The sequence below is a fragment of the Enhydra lutris genome, unplaced genomic scaffold, assembly GCF_002288905.1.
Source record: "Enhydra lutris kenyoni isolate GAN:26980312 unplaced genomic scaffold, ASM228890v2 scaffoldscaffold64, whole genome shotgun sequence".
Taxonomy (NCBI): Eukaryota; Metazoa; Chordata; class Mammalia; order Carnivora; family Mustelidae; genus Enhydra; species Enhydra lutris.
In genome coordinates, this window is record NW_019154148.1 from 385,339 (window position 1) to 403,822 (window position 18,484).

The following is an 18,484-nucleotide window of genomic DNA, read 5'->3' on the forward strand; positions in this document are numbered from 1 at the left end:
GTGGCCAATATCCTTGGTCTTCTGTTCATAACTCACATACTTCATATCTACTTTGGATATTATACCAATTTTTGAAGACCTAATTTATACTCATCTATGTACCTATTACCTATGCTACCGACCTATTGGTAGCATTAAAGTAAGTAGTTCATCATAGATCATACAACTTTGTGTCCCATTGCTAGATTACAGGGTTTGTTATACACTGCCTCTGAATGGCTCTGCACAAATAATTCTTGTAATCATTTTGTGAATGTGCTTGTGTTAAAATAATAATAATATATGGAAACACTGAGATCATTCCACAAATTTGGTTAACTCTGCTTTGGAACTTGCTTATCTTGAAAAAAAAAAATCTGTAAGAGCTTTAAAAAAAAAAATCCCAGGATTTACTCAGGCTTCTCTTGATATTTGAAAACACCCAAAGACCAGTATGGAAGAGTTGCTCAGGGGGTAAACACTAAATGTTTGCTTCCCAAGAGATGACTAGAATAGTCTTGGGTTCCTGAAGCTGTCTCTGTATTTCTACAGCAACTGTTCATCCTTAACATTATTTCTTACAGACCTAGCCAACTGGCTGCTGCTATAGTTCCATGATATCCCAAACACCATACTAATGTTTTTGTATTAGCTCATGCTTCTGTATTCTCCTTGTCCTTGGTGTATCTGAGAGAGTCCATGCTGGCTCTGGAATATTCTAGGGTAGATAAGGCAGTACCTTGAAGCTGTCAGAGACTCAAGCTCTGCCTAACTTTCTGCTCTGCTGTGCCAAGTGTGTGACTTACATTTCATGTCCAACTTCAGAGCTGGACTTCTAGCCATCACATAAGCATTTCAAGGGGAAGAACAGAAAAGGTGAGCAAAGGCATATAACTACGGCTGTTTAAAGAGATGTTTCAGGAGCGATGCATTTGATTTGCTTACATTTCACCAGCCAAAATTAAGTTTCCTAGAGGCAAGGAGGCTGGGGAATGGAGGCTTTTATATGGGGCTCAATGCACCTAGTGAATAGCAATGATTCTATAGAACAAAAAGGGAGGAAGGATATTTCAAGTCAAATAGTAACCTCTGAAACACACACACACACACACACACCACAGAAACAAACAAACAAAAAATCATACACATCTAACTATTCTTGTTGGGAAGTACATGGGAATGATAAACTTCCTTAAAAATGTTTAATTTTTTGAAACTTTTTAAAGTACCAGGGTTGAGTTCATGACCAATCGTGACATGAGACAAAACCAAAAGTGGGAAGCTTAACTTACTGAGCCACCCAGGCATTACTTTTGAAACTTTTACAGACAGCACACAGTATATTTTGGGGAAGTATTGTGTTGTTTGCTTTTGTCATATACATAAAGGAGGCAATGGATACTCTGTTCTCTGGATGCAACCAAGATTAAAAAGAAAAACAAACAACATCATCATTCATATCAAGCCTCATCAACAGAATAGCAAGATAAAGCTATAATGTAATCTGTCTTGTTTTCTGTGTATTCAAGTGGGTTTGACAAATATCTCTTGTGCAAATACTATTCATCTGTTATTACAGGAGACAGTGAGAATTACAAAAAATGTTTCTAGTTTAATAGGGACTTATCACACGTACTTAGTGTCTTCCTCTCCAAATCATAGTTAAATGACAGTAAAGGGGAATGACAGTAATAAATTCAGAAATTTTTCTCAAAGTGGGGCATACATGGATCAGAGATTTTTATAAATACTGGGATGAATTAATAAAAAGGTGGAAAAAGCACTGATGGAATCCCAGAAGGATTTCAAACTTGAAAGTGGGATACAGAGAGGGTGGGAGTGAGAATCAATGCAAAAATTAGAGTGTGAAGTTGTTGAGTGACTATAATTCACAGTGGAAAACACTGTGTCAAATAGCCTCATGTTCTTTGAAGGGCAGCAAGATTAACAGCACGGCAGAAAAAGTGAGATTTTACCTATAAGGAAATTGAACATCTGAGATTTTAGCTATAAGGAAACTGAACAATGTTTCTGGATAAATAGAAGGCTGAGTCAATCGTGAAGATGAAGCTGCCATTATTGGTGAACCAAAGAGAACTTTGCAATAAATCTAACTAGTGTATTACAGAGGGTTGAGAATGTCTTGCAGTTATAAAATAAGACTATACAGTTATTTTCTTTAAAAAGTAGAGGATGTCAGAGAAATATTTGGAATATAAAGCATAAGTACTAAATTAAAAGAAAAATAATAGGAAGGCTGGAAGATACAATCTAAGAAAGATTCCCAACCATAAAGCAAGATTTTCTCTTAAAGGAAAATACAAAAGAAAAGTTAGGACACAGAGAGCAAGAAGATCAGCCCTGGACCTCCAACTGATTGAGGAGTTCCACAACAATGGGAGGGGAAATGTAGGATGGCAATGTTCAAAGAAACAATAAAAGAAAAAATTTCATAGTTGATAATACAAAGGGAGCTTCAGATGGAAAACACCATCTGAGGGCTAATCAGGGAAAAACAAAGTCAATCACCCACCAGATAAACCCAGGACACCCAGAAAGAAGTGAAAATCAAATAAACATCACAGTTTCTCCAGGACAAATGGATAACCAAAAACATTTTTACCAGTAACTTCAATGGTTCTGGCTAAAGTGATTTCAATCCCATTTCTACACTTGGCTAAATTACCATCTCAATGTAAGGGAAAATTGAAATATTTTTGGATATTGGGGACAAGGACAGTGTATATATCCCTTGTATCTGTTCTTTAAAAGTGAAGGACATACTGTAACACAGTAAAATGGGATCCCAGACAGGAAGAATTAGAGCCAAGAAACATTGTAATACAGAAGAGTGAAAGCAAATAAAAGAACTTATGAATAACACCCATACCACAGACCTACAAAGCAATTATTCTTTTTTTTTTTTAAGACTTATTCATTTATTTATTTATTTTAGGGTGCTGAGTGGCAGAGGGAGGGAGAGGGAGAATAAGCAGACTCTGTGTTGAGCATCGAGCCTGGCCTGGAGGTGGATCCACAATCCTGAAATCATGACCTGAGCCAAAACCAAGAGTCCAAGGCTTAACAGACTGCACCACCCTGGGGTCCCTAAAAAGCAATTACTTTAAAGTAACACAGGGAATCAGAAAGCTCCAAGAAAAAATAATAATGAGTTCCATTCAACAGGTCATATAACTGGAAATTTGTAACACAGCACTGAAATGGGAAGAAATAAACTGTTGACAGTGTGGTTGATAACAATGGTGTGCGAGATGAGAATTCATTCCTATCTTCAATTGAATTCATTTCTGGGAGGTTCAAGTTTAGAGACACACGTGTAAATTCATTTCTTTATGAGTTCATTAACATTGTTTCATTCTATTTTTACTATTGAGATACTGATCATTGGTGGATCTCTTCAACATATGGAAAAAAACAAAAGATTAATTCTTCATCTTCCATAAAGATGAGTCAAATGACGTGAGCTGAAGTTTTAAAAAAAGTGTTGGAGATATTACTTAGATAGCTGACTAATCAGAAAATAAAGACAAGAAGGGGCATCTGGGTGGGTCAGTTGGTTAAGCACCCCACTCTTGATTTTGCATCAGGTCATGATCTCACGGTCATGAGATTGAGCCCCACATCAAAGTCCATGCTCAGTGCTGAGTCTACTTGATACTCTCTTTTTTCTTCTCCTCTGCCCCTTCCCTGCTTGCACACATGTGCCTTCTCTCTCCCACTCAAATAAATAAATAAGATCTTAAAAAAAAAAAAGAAAATAAAGATGAGTAGCTAAAAAGGGTTGTGTCTTGAGAAAGGACTAGACACTGGATAGAGATGATAAAGAAGGAAGGGCCACCGAGGGCTCAGCTGGTGAAGCGCCTGACATCTCAGCTCAGGTCTTTTTTTTTTTTTTTTTTTTTTTTTAGATTTTATTTATTTATTTGACAGCCAGAGATCACAAGTAGGTAGAGAGGCAGACAGAGAGAGGGGGGTAGGCAGGCTCCCTGCTGAGCAGAAAGCCCAATGTGGGGCTTGATCCCAGGACCCTGGGATCGCGACCCGAGCTGAAGGCAGAGGCTTTAACCCACTGAGCCACCCAGGCGCCCCTCAGCTCAGGTCTTAAGCTCAGGGTCTGAGTTCAAGCCTGGAGCTGGGCTCTGTGCTGGGTATGGAAGCTAGTTTAAAAAGAAAAAAAAGGATAGAAGAATGAGAATCATACTGGTATGTCCTTATAAAGAATGTGATTTGGAGATGGGAACAAAAGTGTGTATAACTAGCTTGATGATGGTTAAAATGATACCCAAGAAAATCAGAGATAAAGGATGAGCTGGACCTTATTTATTCCCATGTAGGCTAATAATTATGGTACATTGTGTGTGTGTGGTGGTAAAAGGATCTGCAAGTCCAGGAAAACAGGAGTGATCTACTCTTTCCAAGCAGGTCAGTGGTAAGCATTGGTCAGAGATCGTTTCAAGCCAGGTGACACCTGAGAGAAGTCTTGAAAGGTAAAATAAAATTAGAAGGAAAAGTCATTTCTTGGTGGAGGCACGAAGGTATGAAACACTTTTTTTTTTTTTTAATGTGTTTGTAAAGAATAAAGTAGGAATGGACGAGCAGGTGGCTCAGTTCGTTAAGCATCTGCCTTCGGTTCAGGTCATGATCCCAGGGTCCTGAGATCGAGCCCCAGAATGGGTGGCCCACTCCCTGCTCAGCCCTCTGTCTAATGCTCCCTCTGCTTGTGTGCGCTCTCTCTCTGACAAATAAGTAAATAAAATCTTTAAAAAAAAAAAAAAAAGAATAAAGTAGGAAATGACAAGTGAATAGGACAGAATGCTGAAAATAGATAAAGACCAGGTTCTGGGTAGGGGGGGTGCCCAGTAGGCCATGTTAAGAAGTTTAGATGTTGTAAATTGCAATTTTTAAACATGAGTCGTCAGAAGGGTGAGATTTAAGGCACAACCAAAAAAGTGCATGAAGTTAGTGCTTTGACAGAGAGGTACAGATGGGACACTCATGTTATACTAGGGTCATTTCCTTTAAGTCATAGTTTACTTTATAGTCATAGTACTGATAGTATACAGATAGCCTCGGTCCAGCTATAAAATATAATTCCAGATACGATTTGTCCAAAATGTTAATGGGCCCTGGCAGCTTTGGAAAATCACACAAGTTTCAACAGGTTATGTTACTTGAAGCACAAAACAATCCAAAATTTTTAACTCCACACTTTGCAAAATCAACACATTTAAAATTTTTTTTAAACTTATAACACGAAACTACCTGGTTTCATTGAAATCAATTCCACATAGAATCATGAGCATTTCTGAGATGCTCCTGAAGGAAGTAGAAATTCCTGAAATTATTATACCGACACACTTTGTTTTATTATTGTGATCTGCTTTATTGCAGAGTCTAGATGCCATTAGGAGGGAAACAGCATGAGAACTAGCATTAGAAGTGGAGCCTGAATGTGGGACTGAATGTTACCATCTCGTGATAAAACTTGGATGGATGAGGCATTGTTTCTCAGGGATGAGCGGAGAAAGTGGTTCCTTGAGACGGAATCTGCTCCTGGGAAAGATGGCGTGAAGATTGTTGAAATGACAACAAATGAGTTAGAACATGACACACACTTAGTTGATAGGGCAACGGCAGGGTCTGAGAGGATTGTGTCCAATTTGGAAAGAAGAACTGGTGTGGGGAAAAGGCTATCAAACAGAATCACGTGCTACAGAAGAAGCATTTCTGAAAGGAAGAGGCAATCAGTGTGGCAAACGTCATTGCTGTCTTATGTTAAGGAACTGCCACAGTCGCCCCAGCTTTCAAGAGTCACCACCCTGATCGGTCAGCAGCCATCCCCATGGAGGCAGGACCCTCCAACAGCAAAAAGATGATGATTCACTGAAAGCATTTTTTAGCAATAAAATATCTTTAAACTAAGGTATATGTACATTGTTTTTTTTTTTTTAAAGATTTTATTTATTTATTTGACAGAGAGAAATCACAAGTAGGCAGAGAGGCAGGCAGAGAGAGAGGAGGAAGCAGGCACCCTGCTGAGCAGAAAGCCCGATGTGGGGCTTGAACCCAGGACCTGGGATCATGACCTGAGCCGAAGGCAGCAGCCTAACCCACTGAGCCACCCAGGCGCCCCTACATTGTTTTTTTAAAGACTTCATGCTATTGAACATTTCAGAGACTATAGTAGAGTGTCAACATAACTTTTATAAGCACTAGGAAACCAAAAATTCATTTGACTCACTTTATTGGGACATTTGCCTCATTACTGTGGTCGGGAAAGGAAACCACAATATCTTTGAGTTATACACAGTTTCTAACGGTCACACGCCATCTAAATGCTTATTCTTTAGAATGAACGTAAAACAATTATGAACGAAGGGAGAAAGTACCATTAAAGCACAGCTTAGCTTCCTATAATTAAAATGTACTACGTGGGCTCCAAGTCCCACATTGACGTGTCTATCAGTTTTTCACTCGTCTATCAGGTGAGGTGTTTACAACTTTTCTTTCCCCTGTAGCAAACATTACCCACAGATTATAATGCCTGAAATGCCTCTGCTCACTTTAATTTCTGCTTTTATAAGGTATCTTGGTATTTTAACAGGCAACATGCTTCTACTGAGGCTGCTTGTAAAGTGTGGAAAAGGAAACATTCCTCATCATAATTGCTTTAGTGGCTTAATAGTTGTAAAAGACTCATCTATACACTTTCTGAGTACACGCTTAGATATGATTCCATTACGTTAATAATATTCGGGGGTGGGCATAGCTCATGATAATGGAAATGCAACTTTAACACCAGCTTACAGCTCTCAATCCCTCTCTCTTTTTGTATTTGTAAAAGTGTAAATGAAATAAACCTCTGGTTGTGTATTATATTCCCTACTGATGTTAAAAAAATATATATATATATTCTGTCAGCAACATGATTCAGGTTGTACAAACAAAACCCTGCCCGAGTCAATTCATTCTTCCATTAAATCTATTCTCTGCATTGCGGTCAGACAGAGCTTTTGAAAAATATATATATATTTGTTACATGTATTTACATGACATAAATGATTAAGCCTTAATGGTTCTTAAGATCGAGGTCAGATAATTTACAAGGCCGTAATATCCCTCAGATCTGGGTCCTGTTTTCCACACCTGCAGGCGCCTATGTCACTTTCCTCACTCTGTGCTCTTTTTATTTCTTCCAATGCTTCGAAGAAGCTAAGCTCCTATCTCTGGGTCTTTTTTTATTTTTTTTAGAAACAGAGATGCAGGGGTGGGAAGGGGCAGAGGGAGACAGAGAGAAAGAATCTCAAGCAGGTTCCATGCCCAGCATGGAGCCTCACGAGGGCTTGATCTCAGAACCCTGAGATCATGACCTGAGCTGAAACTAAGAGTTGGATGCTACCCAGGCGCCCCTCTCTGGGTCTTTGTAGAAGTCATTCATAGATAATCCATAAATCTACATAGAAGTCTACCTAGACATGGTCATTCCTGTTTCCTCCCATAACACAAACACACACACATATACACACGCTCTGTTTCACACAGTGCCTATCCTTCAAACATGAGTCTCCATATCTCCTCTTCCAGGAATTCTTCCAGAATGTTCTCATGGTCCCTACCACAACCCAAGAGCACCTCCATGTATGTGTCACAGCATGTATCACACTAATATAGTGACTGAATGCTATCAGCCCTTTCATGTCTGTCTCCTTGGTGAGACTTTAAGCTCCGAGAGGGCAGGGTAACCTGTGTCTTTGTCTGGGACTGACATATATGTTGAATTAAAAAATAATAAACATTTAAAAAATCAAATGAAAAATATTGTAACAAAACATTTTTAAGTTAGTTACCTATTGCTTACAGTTTGGTGCTTGTTTATAAACTTTGGGGTGATGAATTTTGGTTGTAAATAAACTATATTCATGAGATTCCTAATTTCCCTTTCTCTAATATATACATTATTATATTAAATATATTTAATAATAATAGAATAACATATGTAACACATATTACATATTCATATAATATATATGCACAACATATATAAGCATGGTTTAAAAATATGATACTTTCAGACATATCTCTCGTGGAAAGAAGGCACCACAATGATATGTTAAAATAAACTTGTAAGATTTCTAAAGCATTTCATTTATCAAGACCTCTTAAGAAATACTGACATATACATTAAAGTGGCATTTTGACATGTGTTTACTTTGTACATCTCAGATACCGAGCTAAATGTTTGGTAGATAACATAAAGGAAGAAGAATTCAGTGAATTAGATTATTTTTTATCTAAATTACCTTAGAATCCATGTAGAATATGAAATTACTTGTCAAAAACATCAGAAAAAACCTCTGTTACTCCTTTCCATGATATCTCAAGAATATACTTACACTATAGAAATAAGAGCATGTATCACTCAAAATAATAGTATTAGAAATATTGATATTGATAATACTATTTGATTTGAAGGTAGGATATTTGGATATCATTTTAATGTGGACTCTCACTAGTTATACAACGGTGAAACCGAGTCTTTTCTTTCAGGCATTAGTTCTCAACTTTGTCAATTAAAAAAAAAAGAAGAAGAAAGAGAGAGGGGCGGAGACAGAGAAACTGTCTGTGGCATCTGTGATACGTGCTACAACACAGGTATGGATAAAATATTTTGACAGCAGATAGGAAAGAACAATTAATTCCACCATGGAGGGAGGGAGAAACAATGTCAGGGAAGGTCTTGGTGGTAGGAAGCATTTAAAATGGACCTTGAAGGATAAGGTAAAAAAAGTGGAAGAGCATTTAAAGCACAATAAAATGCAATTTAAAGGAAGGACGGATGGTTTGAAAAATAAATAGAGATTTCCAAGAACAGAACGTCATCCAATTTTCCCCTCTCTCTCTTTCTTCTTCAACAGCATGGAGTTTCCTCAGAGAGTTGAAAATAGAGCTACCCTATGAACCAGCAATTGCACTACTGGGTATTTACCCTAAAGATACAAACGTAGTGATCTGAAAGGGCACATGCACCTGAATGTTTATAGCAGCAATGTCCACAATAGCCAAACTATGGAAAGAACCTAGATGTCCATCAACAGATGAATGGATAAAGAAGATGTGGTGTATATAAACACAATGGAATACTATGCAGCCATCAAAACACCCCAAATCTTGCCATTTGCAACGATGTGGATGGAGCTAGAGGGTGTTATGATAAACGAAATAAGTCAATCAGAGAAAGACAATTATCATATGATCTCTCTGATATGAAGAATTTGAAAGGCAGGGTGGGGGGGTCATTGGGGGAAGGGAAGGAAAAATGAAACAAGATGAGATCAGGAGGGAGACAAACCATAAGAGACTCTTGATCTTGGGAAACAAACTGAGGGTTGCTGTGGGGTGGAGGGGTAGGGATAGAGTGACTGAGTGATGGACATTGGGTTGGGTGTGTGCTATGGGGAGTGCTGTGAATTGTGTAAGACTGATGATTCACAGACCCGTGCCCCTGAAGCAAAAAATACATTATATGTTAATTAAAAAAAAACAACAAAAGAAAGAAAGTCATCTAATATAGCAGACTACAAGGGGTATATGTGATGGATGAGAGTGTGTGTGTGTGTGTGTGTGTGTGTGTGTGTGTGTGTGTCTGTGTACATGTGCTCCCTGGGAGTCCATGAAGGGGCAGATTAAGAAGGGAGAACATGGGGGCACCTGGGTGGCTCAGTGGGTTAGGGCCTCTGCCTTCAGCTCAGGTCATGATCCCAAGGTCCTGGGATCGAGCCCCGTGTCGGGCTCTCTGTTCAGTGGTGAGCTTGCTTCCTCCTCTCTCTCTGCCTGCCTCTCTGCCTACTTGTGATCTCTGTCTGTCAAATAAATAAAATCTTAAAAAAAAAAAAAAAAAGAAGGGAGAACATGGGTAAAGACAGAAAAGGAAAAAGAAAAAGGTGAAGAAGTGCTAGAATGCTTAACCATCTTCACTACCATGTTACATACTGTGAGTTTGACTTGTATCTGAAAAAAAAATTGGCAAGGTTTGAACAGAAAAGTGATGTGAGCATCTATGATTTTATGGAGCCTTGAGGAAGTAGAAAGATGCTGCCATAAAGCAAGTCATTAAAAAAGATGATTCTTGTCCTAAGCAAACTTAGGGATAATTACAGAAAATGATGCAAATGGGAAGGTTATATTACATTATTTTTGCATTTGTGAAAACATGTGAAAATCTCTATAGCTCATCTTTAGAATATCTTTCCCAACTTGAAAATAGCCAGTCTAACTCAATTAGGATGAGAGCATGCTTAGCACAAACATGCGGAGGGACATTATCCTTGGTTTAATAAAGGCATGCAAGCATTATTATATCTCCCTCTGTGCCTGAGTTCCAAAAATCTTAACGGAGTAAGGTGAGTTGTATTTTACAATATAATACCTGCATGTCTGATTTAATAAATCAGAATACACGAAATGAAAGAGAAAGGCAGAATTTAAAATTTGGGATTCTTTTCGAATTGGCTTGCCAAGCATCTGTCTTTATTGTCACAGGGCCCCAGAGATATTTTAGAAAAATAAATTACACATAATTTGAAAAACAATGAAGATTTTCACCAAGGAGAGACAGCAGCCTCTTAAATGCGCTAGGTCATTGAAAATTGATCTTTCATGGCTCTCACTCTGTTGAAAATTCCCTGAAAGACTTCAGCATGTTTTTATTTTTTCTTTATGAGAACAGAGATTTCAGAACATTTGTAGCTAAAGTTATTCCTATGGGTTAGTTCTAACAAAACTGTTGGCAAAGGTACTATAAATATACAAGTTCTACATATGGTATTTGGATAAGCAAAATGTAGAATATTTTTCTAGCACTTTTAAAATGTTAAGGCAGTGAGCACAGGAAAACTGTAAATCTTTTCTCACCTGTGAATTTGCATTATTGACTACTCTTCACTTAATAAAATATGAAACATTGCCTTTTCCGCAGTTTCAAATATTACATATTTTACTTCTAGTCGGGATAAGATTTCTGCATGCTATGCATATCATTATAATATATATTATATAGTATATACTCATTTGAAACTTTCTAATTATACAGTTAAAATTTGGAAGCCATAAAAACTTGTTTATCTTCACAATAATCTTACTGACTGGAAAAAAAAAAAAAGCAAAGCCCTCTAGCGGTGAAAATTACACACAGTTCCATGACAAGTCATCAAATTCTCTATTACTATTTAAAAAAATATTTAATTAACATATCTGTTACATTGTTAGTATAAAACCCACTTTTTTTCAAAGTAAGACTTTTTCTTTTCCTGAGGTCTAACTGAATCAAACGGTGGAACAACTGCCATTTAAGTTAATTTCTTTCTTTTTTAAAAATTTTATTTATTTATTTAAGATTTTATTTATTTATTTGACAGACAGAGAGGCAGGCAGAGAGAGAGAGGAGGAAGCAAGTTCCATGCTGAGCAGAGAGCCCGATGCGGGGCTCGATCCCAGGACCCTGAGATCATGACCTGGGCTGAAGGCAGAGGCTTTAACCCACTGAACCACCCAGGTGCCCCCATTTAAGTTCATTTCATTAAGAAAGGGATTTTAAAAAATATTCTAAATAATATGAAAATTATGAGTGTATAAACCACATGTTCTGAAATGTCAAGATCTAATATGTGGAGGATGATGTGTGTGGATTTTAGAATATATGATTAATATATGATTTTCATATATGTGAACCAATACTTAGGGAATGATGACTAAATCTTTTAGGTAACTTGTAATATCTAGCCATTCAACTTTTTTTTTTAGAAGACGGGTTAAACATTAACAGAACTATTCAAGGAATGTTCGTGAAGTAACAGCATGTTCAAGCATACCACAAAGCAGGCATGTATATATACTACAATAAAGAGGGAAATATGGTGAATAGCTGCAGATACCACCATATGAAGGGGACAGGCAAAGAAGGCCTTGTCTTGGCCTTTTCTTTCTTCCTTTTTTTTTTTTTTTTTAAGATTTTATTTATTTGAGAGAGAGACAGCATGAGCCGGGTTGAGGGGAGGAGGGAGGGAAGGCAGCGGGAGGAAAAGGTGAAGAGAGATGGAGAAGCAGACTCTGCAGCGACATGGGGCTGGATCCCAGGACCCTGCGATCATGACCTGACCCAAAGTCAGATGCTTAACCCACCGAGCTACCCCTGCTTTGCCCTTTTCTAAAGACTTCAAGAGAAGCTAGAAAGACTGATTTATATGTGAAATTTACAGATTTTTCAAGCATTGGTGCCATTAAAAAGAAAAAAAAAAAAAAAGACCATGCAGGTTGAGCCAAATCTGTACACAGGCATAATTCACCCCACACATCACTATTTTGAGACCTCAGGATCAACAGACCCTGTGTTCTTACATGAACACACCACAGAGTTACTCTCCTTTCATACAAATGGAAAAAAAAAAATATTTTGGACAAATTTTCCTCAAAATTAAAATACCCAAATTAGCCTTTCTCAAATAATAAATAAACACAGGGCATCCTACTTGCCTGAGGGTCATTTTTTCTCTTATAATATTTTTTCTTAACCCTGTCCTGCCTCCTCACATGTAGGAAGATGTGCCCAGACAGTCATACTTGCCAGGCCTGTGGCATCAATATCTTACCATACAAGGATTTGTCTAGTTTCTGATATACGCACTGTTCTAACAGATACACTACTGAATATTGTTACTGTTTAAAGCAAGTCAATTTCCCAACATCCATATTTACTAGTGGTAAACCGAAATTACCCTCAGTCCATCTCAGAATAAGATGTGACACTGAGGTGTGATGGCATGTTACAAGAAACTTTCCTATTACAAGCTGCTTTAAACAATTGCTTAGCAAACAGGGCCGGTGTGGGGCTAGTTAGCTTCGACTCAACGGCCAAAAACAACAGAGTCATCATCTGATTTCCCAAAGTAGACTGGGTATACACTACAGTTACATGAATGTATGTATAAAAGAGAGCTGAGTTTCTGAGCTAGGAGAAGAGTGATGTTTTAATGCTGAAAAGTCAGAAAATACGATTTTCTAATCAGTGTTCTTCTTCCTAAGCTCCTCAGAGCACTCCTTTCCCTTAAACTCCAAATGCTCTGGCATGAGTGAGGTCAAGAACAAAAGCTACTTACTTAAGACAGCTTGATAGATAGGATCTCCAGGAAGCAATTCAAAGGAAAAGTTTCTGGGTAATAACACCAAATGACAGTACGAGGTGTGCCTTGAATGAAAATGTAAATGAAATGGCTTCTCATTGTTTTACTTTTTATATCCTGATCAACTTTTTCCATCTTGTTAGCCGGCATGTGGGCATTCCTTTTATTCATAAAATCGGAGGTCGCAGTGAAAAGTGAGCTAAGTAGACTCTCCTTCCGCAGTCACAGATAAAACAACAAATAGCAAAAGCACTGAAGAGCCGAAACTAGAGAATGAAAATGGTGCCATTTACAGTCCTAAATTGGAAAGGCTATCAGCGAAAGAAAAAGAGGGTTTTAGCTTGGCTCCTTACGGATCCTTAGACTTGCAGTCACGCCTTGGGATGAAGTAACAAAGCGAAGTAACAAAAGTCCTCATGTTTTCACAAATAAATTCGAAAGCATTATGTGGACAGGGACTGGGGGAGGACTACAAAGTATGGGGAGGACTGCAGAAGAGCAGATGGTAGAACAAGAGAAGTGAACAAGGGGCTGGGGGGTGGGAGCAGAAGCCCTGGGACCATGTGCAACTGAAGCATTGACACGACACAGAAACACCTTCCCCACAGGCCCGTGATAACCCCGAATGCGGCAGGAGAATGAACTGGAACATAACATCATCGATCCTACAAAAGGAAAGCAGTAAATCCTGATTCCTGTCCATCCCCACCTCTGCTGCATCTCCCCCAGGCCTTCAAGCTATGGGACTATGGTGAGGATATGAAAGAAGCTCGCCTTACACCTCGGGGTTTGCCTGAGAAAATAAGTCGGACTGAGACACGACAGAAACACTGCGGAGGGGGTTGGTGGGGAGGAGTCACCCACGCTGCTTGAAGCCCAAGGCAAGTTCCAAGCAGAGCTGTTCAAGCTAAGCAAGATGAAAAAAAAAATTGGCATGGAAACTCTGTAAACACTATTGTGGCAGGGCTGGGGGAAGAGAAGAAACGTGGAACACACACAGAAAAAGGTAATGAATTCCACTGGGAGGAAAGAGAAGAAAATGTGCCCTGAATGTTTTGTGCTAAAGAAATACCTTATAAGATAAACCTACGCCATTATCTAGAGCAAGATCTCTGTCTACCTCTACAGATGCATAGCAACCAATGTGAAGACATAGAGATGTAGATACATACAGAATAAAAGAGAAGAGAAACTGAAGCCAAAGAAACAAACTGAGTTCTGAAATACCATCATGACCAAATTCATAAATGAAATGGAAACAGAAAGAGAAAAGATGTTACTGAAACTAAATTACTGACCATGATAAAAAGACTTGGAAGTCCAAGTTTAAATATAGAATTTTTGGACTACTCAGCATTCTACATCAGGGTGTGGCAGTGAAGAAGGACCAGCTTCTGGCCCCCAAACTCCAACCATGGCCCATCATTCTCCTTTTCCCATTCCAGTCTTCCTTACACCATGAGGGGCCTCAAAAGCATGTAGGTCGATATTCTAACCCATACTTCCAAGCTTTGTCTCTCTATAGTCTCTGCAAACAGTCACTTTTGGCCATTTCTTGGGTCCCAATGTACCAGGGATCTAGTCTGCTCTCAGAAAGAAAGATCATGACTGGAAGCTACCACAAGTCTTTGGACATTTTGGAGTTGATAGCAGGGAATGGCAAGTTCTAGGGTATTGGGGTGTGATCTAGATACAGAATGTGATCTAGATACAGACACAAGCTGGACTTGGATGCTGGGTCCCAAAAGGCAGCAAAGGGAGGCAGAACAGGTGCCCTCAAACACAACGTCCAAAGCAAGCACCTCACTTGATGAGTTCTGAAGTCAGTACTGATTGCAGAAATTAGAGAGGAAATAATAGTAATAGAGAGGGAGAAAATGCAAAGTGGATATCCATCCTAGGGAATGTGGGTTTTCCTAATAAATAGGCTTCATTATTATAAAACAGAAGAAAACCAATGTATTCAAAAGACTAATTTCTCTGACAGAAAGGAGCTAGTTTGTTTAAACCATACAATGTGCATTAGTAATACCTGTTGGTTAGCAATTGCCACTAAGAAATAACCAGCACTTCAAGGACAGGCAGCCAGGCAGAAGGGGCAAGTTAAGTTCAAGTGAGAAAAATCAAGCTGGTATCAGAACTTTCCCAGATCAATATCAAATGACGGAAGACAGAACAGCAATGTGTATAAAGTTCTGGGAGGGACAAAGTGTCACCCACGAACCTCCTCCCCAGCCAAACTGCTGTGTGGTATGAGGACAACAGACTGAACAGTCTTTACCCTCAAGAACCAAAATATCAAACAGCCAAATTCACGAACCCAGAAGATGACAGGAAAAGACGTGAGGAAAGGATCAGATCAATACTCGGGGGCCAGGTCCACACAAACTGAAGGAGAAAATACATTACCAGAGCATTTATAAAATTATCCGTCAAGTAGAGAGACAATGGACAGAGAATGGCAAGCAGCTAAGAACACAAAGACCACAGGATCTCTCTCGAACACTTCTTTAAAAGCAAACATACAAATAAAAACAAGCGAAAATTGCTTGACAATAGACTTGACAACACAGGATCTCATTAAACATGGAAAAGGATTTCAAGCCCACTTTTGTTTTTTATTTTTTATTTTTTTAATTTTGAAGATTTTATTTGTTTGTTTGCTTATTTATTTATTTATTTGAGAGAGCACAAGTCGGGGGGGCTGGCAGAGGGGAAGGGAGAAGCAGACTCCCCGCTGAGCAGGAAGCCTGACACGGGGTTTGATCCCAGAACTCTGGGATCATGACCCAAGTCGAAGATAGATGCTCAAAACTGACGGAGACACCCAGGCGCCCCCACTTTTGCTTTTTATATTTCCTAATCATCAAGCAACAAAATTAGAATTTAAACTAAATTCATAAATTATGCCACTTATGTGAATTTTAAAATACGCACGTCAGACCATGTATTGTCATGAGGATCCAGGCAGGAAAAGTTCCAAAGCACAGGGAGATAGGTAGCAACTTCAAGAGGAAAGAGGAGGTTCGGTTGGGAGCAAGGGACACAGAGGTTTTGTGGTTCCTTTGCAGTTTAAACAGGGAAAAGCAAATTCCAAGACAGATAGAGCAAACCCGAATATCTATTAAATTTGTTTCACTGGTACTATGTGTGTGTTTTATTGTTTTCTGTAGTCTTCTGTATGTTTTGAAGTGTTCAAAATTAAAAATGTTTTCAAATGCAAAGCCTACAAAGTATTTTAATTTGCCTTACCATGTAGCAGCTCTGAACATTTTTAATATATACTATGTGATGTTATCAAAACATATGTTCTATGTCAAGAAAACAAAGAAACAGAAAGAGAATGATGGCAACCTTCTTTAGCAATGATGCCTGTCAAAGAAAGTTACAAAATACATTGCCACTAACATCATGTTATTTAAAATGTGTTGCAAACAACAAATACTATTCATAAAGATATACGGTTTCAAATTCAGAAATAACTACAATAAATATATTTGGGAATCAGAAGAAAGTTGATGCATTTACTCTAAAATGTTTATTTTGTCTAAAGCAATGGACATATTTATACTGTCCTTATGTAGAGCTTCATAACTTGAAGTTAAGTTTAGTAATGGGGGACTCATCCAGGATCTAGGCTTTACATTTGAGATTGCTAAGGAGACATTCTATGACATGAGTAAGTAGAATCTGACTTGGGAATATGTTTGACAACACGGATGTAGTGACAGGCAGACATGTGTGTTACCTCAGCTCCTTCATTGACTAAGAGCCTGTGGAGATGCACTGGGTAGGAAATCTGTCATCTCCTTAACATCGAATGATCTGTCTGTTAAATTGTAAAGCTTCTGCTAGACAATGTGGTTGGACGTCTTGTGAGATGAGAAAGAAACCAGCAAATACATCTTCAGATTGAATATGGAAAGTTTTTGAAATTGATTTAATTACTGTACTCATCTGAACAATTCCAGTACTTTAGGAAGACAGTGGAGTGGTGGACATAGGTATTTCTGCTTTTCCTCATCTTTAACTAGTGCTTTCTGGGCTTTGCACACGTTGTGGGCTCCATGGAGAATGCAACTTCAGAGCATGTCTTTGGCCACCCGTGGAAAACTGTTACAACAGCTTCAGAAATACCCAAATCCTATAAGCCTAGGTGTGGCTAAAGTTGATAAACTATGCTGGGATATGTTATACCAGAAAATTACACAGCCATTGACTTCTCAGCATGGCATGGGGAATGCCTTCCATTCTGAAATCACATATTGTTCCAGAAAACAAAAATGTATACGGGAATTCTGTAGTTGAATCTATAGAGAGAACAATGGAATTTAAATCTATTAATATTTCAATTTCATATGAGGGTCCATAGGTCGAGAATTTTTGGAGACAAAAAATAATGGATGACCAGTATTTCCAGGAGGGTACTCAAAGAAACAATGGTTGGTATTGAGGTAGCATGCTGATAGAGGTAGGAAGAAAACTCTCCTAATGAAATCCAAATTTCCTCCCCATAGAGAACAATATCATTCCTTAATAGTTAATTCTAAATGGCTAAAGCCAATAGACAAAAGAGCAAAAAACAGAGGATTGGGGACAATTTATTAAGGGTGAAGGAACAGTAACACCTGTCATGTTTCCTTCCTAGCAGAGTCCTAGATGTTCATCTCCTCACGTCTCCCACTCTTGGGAATGTGGAATGAATGGAAGAGTTTGGAAAGACCAAATATAAAGTTGTTCCTTTTGACTTCCTCCAGTGGGTTAGTTACATGCAGAGTGTGTTCTCTGCATGTAACTAACACACTTGTTCAGCTCCAAGTGCAAGGAAGGCATCTCCTGGCCTCCACTGTGTCAGGTAGAGCGGGTAAGTACGGGGATTCAGGACTTGGACTAATGGATGCTTTCAGACAGTGGTATGCTGTTAAATGTTTAACAACCAGATCTCCAGGAGGAAAATGGTCCCTGCTATATGTCATTAACTAAATTCTGTGGTGTACATACTTCCACCATAGGTCTTTGTAAGCTACCAACATGGCGTCCCTGAGCATGGAACTGGGAAGGTATGTGAACAACGAGCTCTCACAGCTCCTCGGAGTTGGCTCTAGCACACCACTGCACTGAAGTCTCATTCTTCAAGCGGCCTTTTATCAGTAACTGAAGTATTTAGCTTCAAACTGCTTATGCTGAATTTCTCAATTGGTTTAAAGCCTGGGTTGGCAAGAGGAGTGCTAAGTATTTGTCTCCCTCAAACAGTAAAATATACACAGGTCTCATACAGGGACCATTTCTAATGTACCCTTTCAGCTCTG

General features: G+C 38.6%; 1 protein-coding gene across 1 annotated transcript in view; it reads right to left on the reverse strand.

Annotated features, from left to right (window-relative positions):
* Nucleotides 1-18,484, reverse strand: part of LOC111158909 (proline rich 16) — a 198,276-nt gene that overhangs the window by 11,267 nt on the left and 168,525 nt on the right. The gene's annotated exons all lie outside the window — the stretch shown is intronic.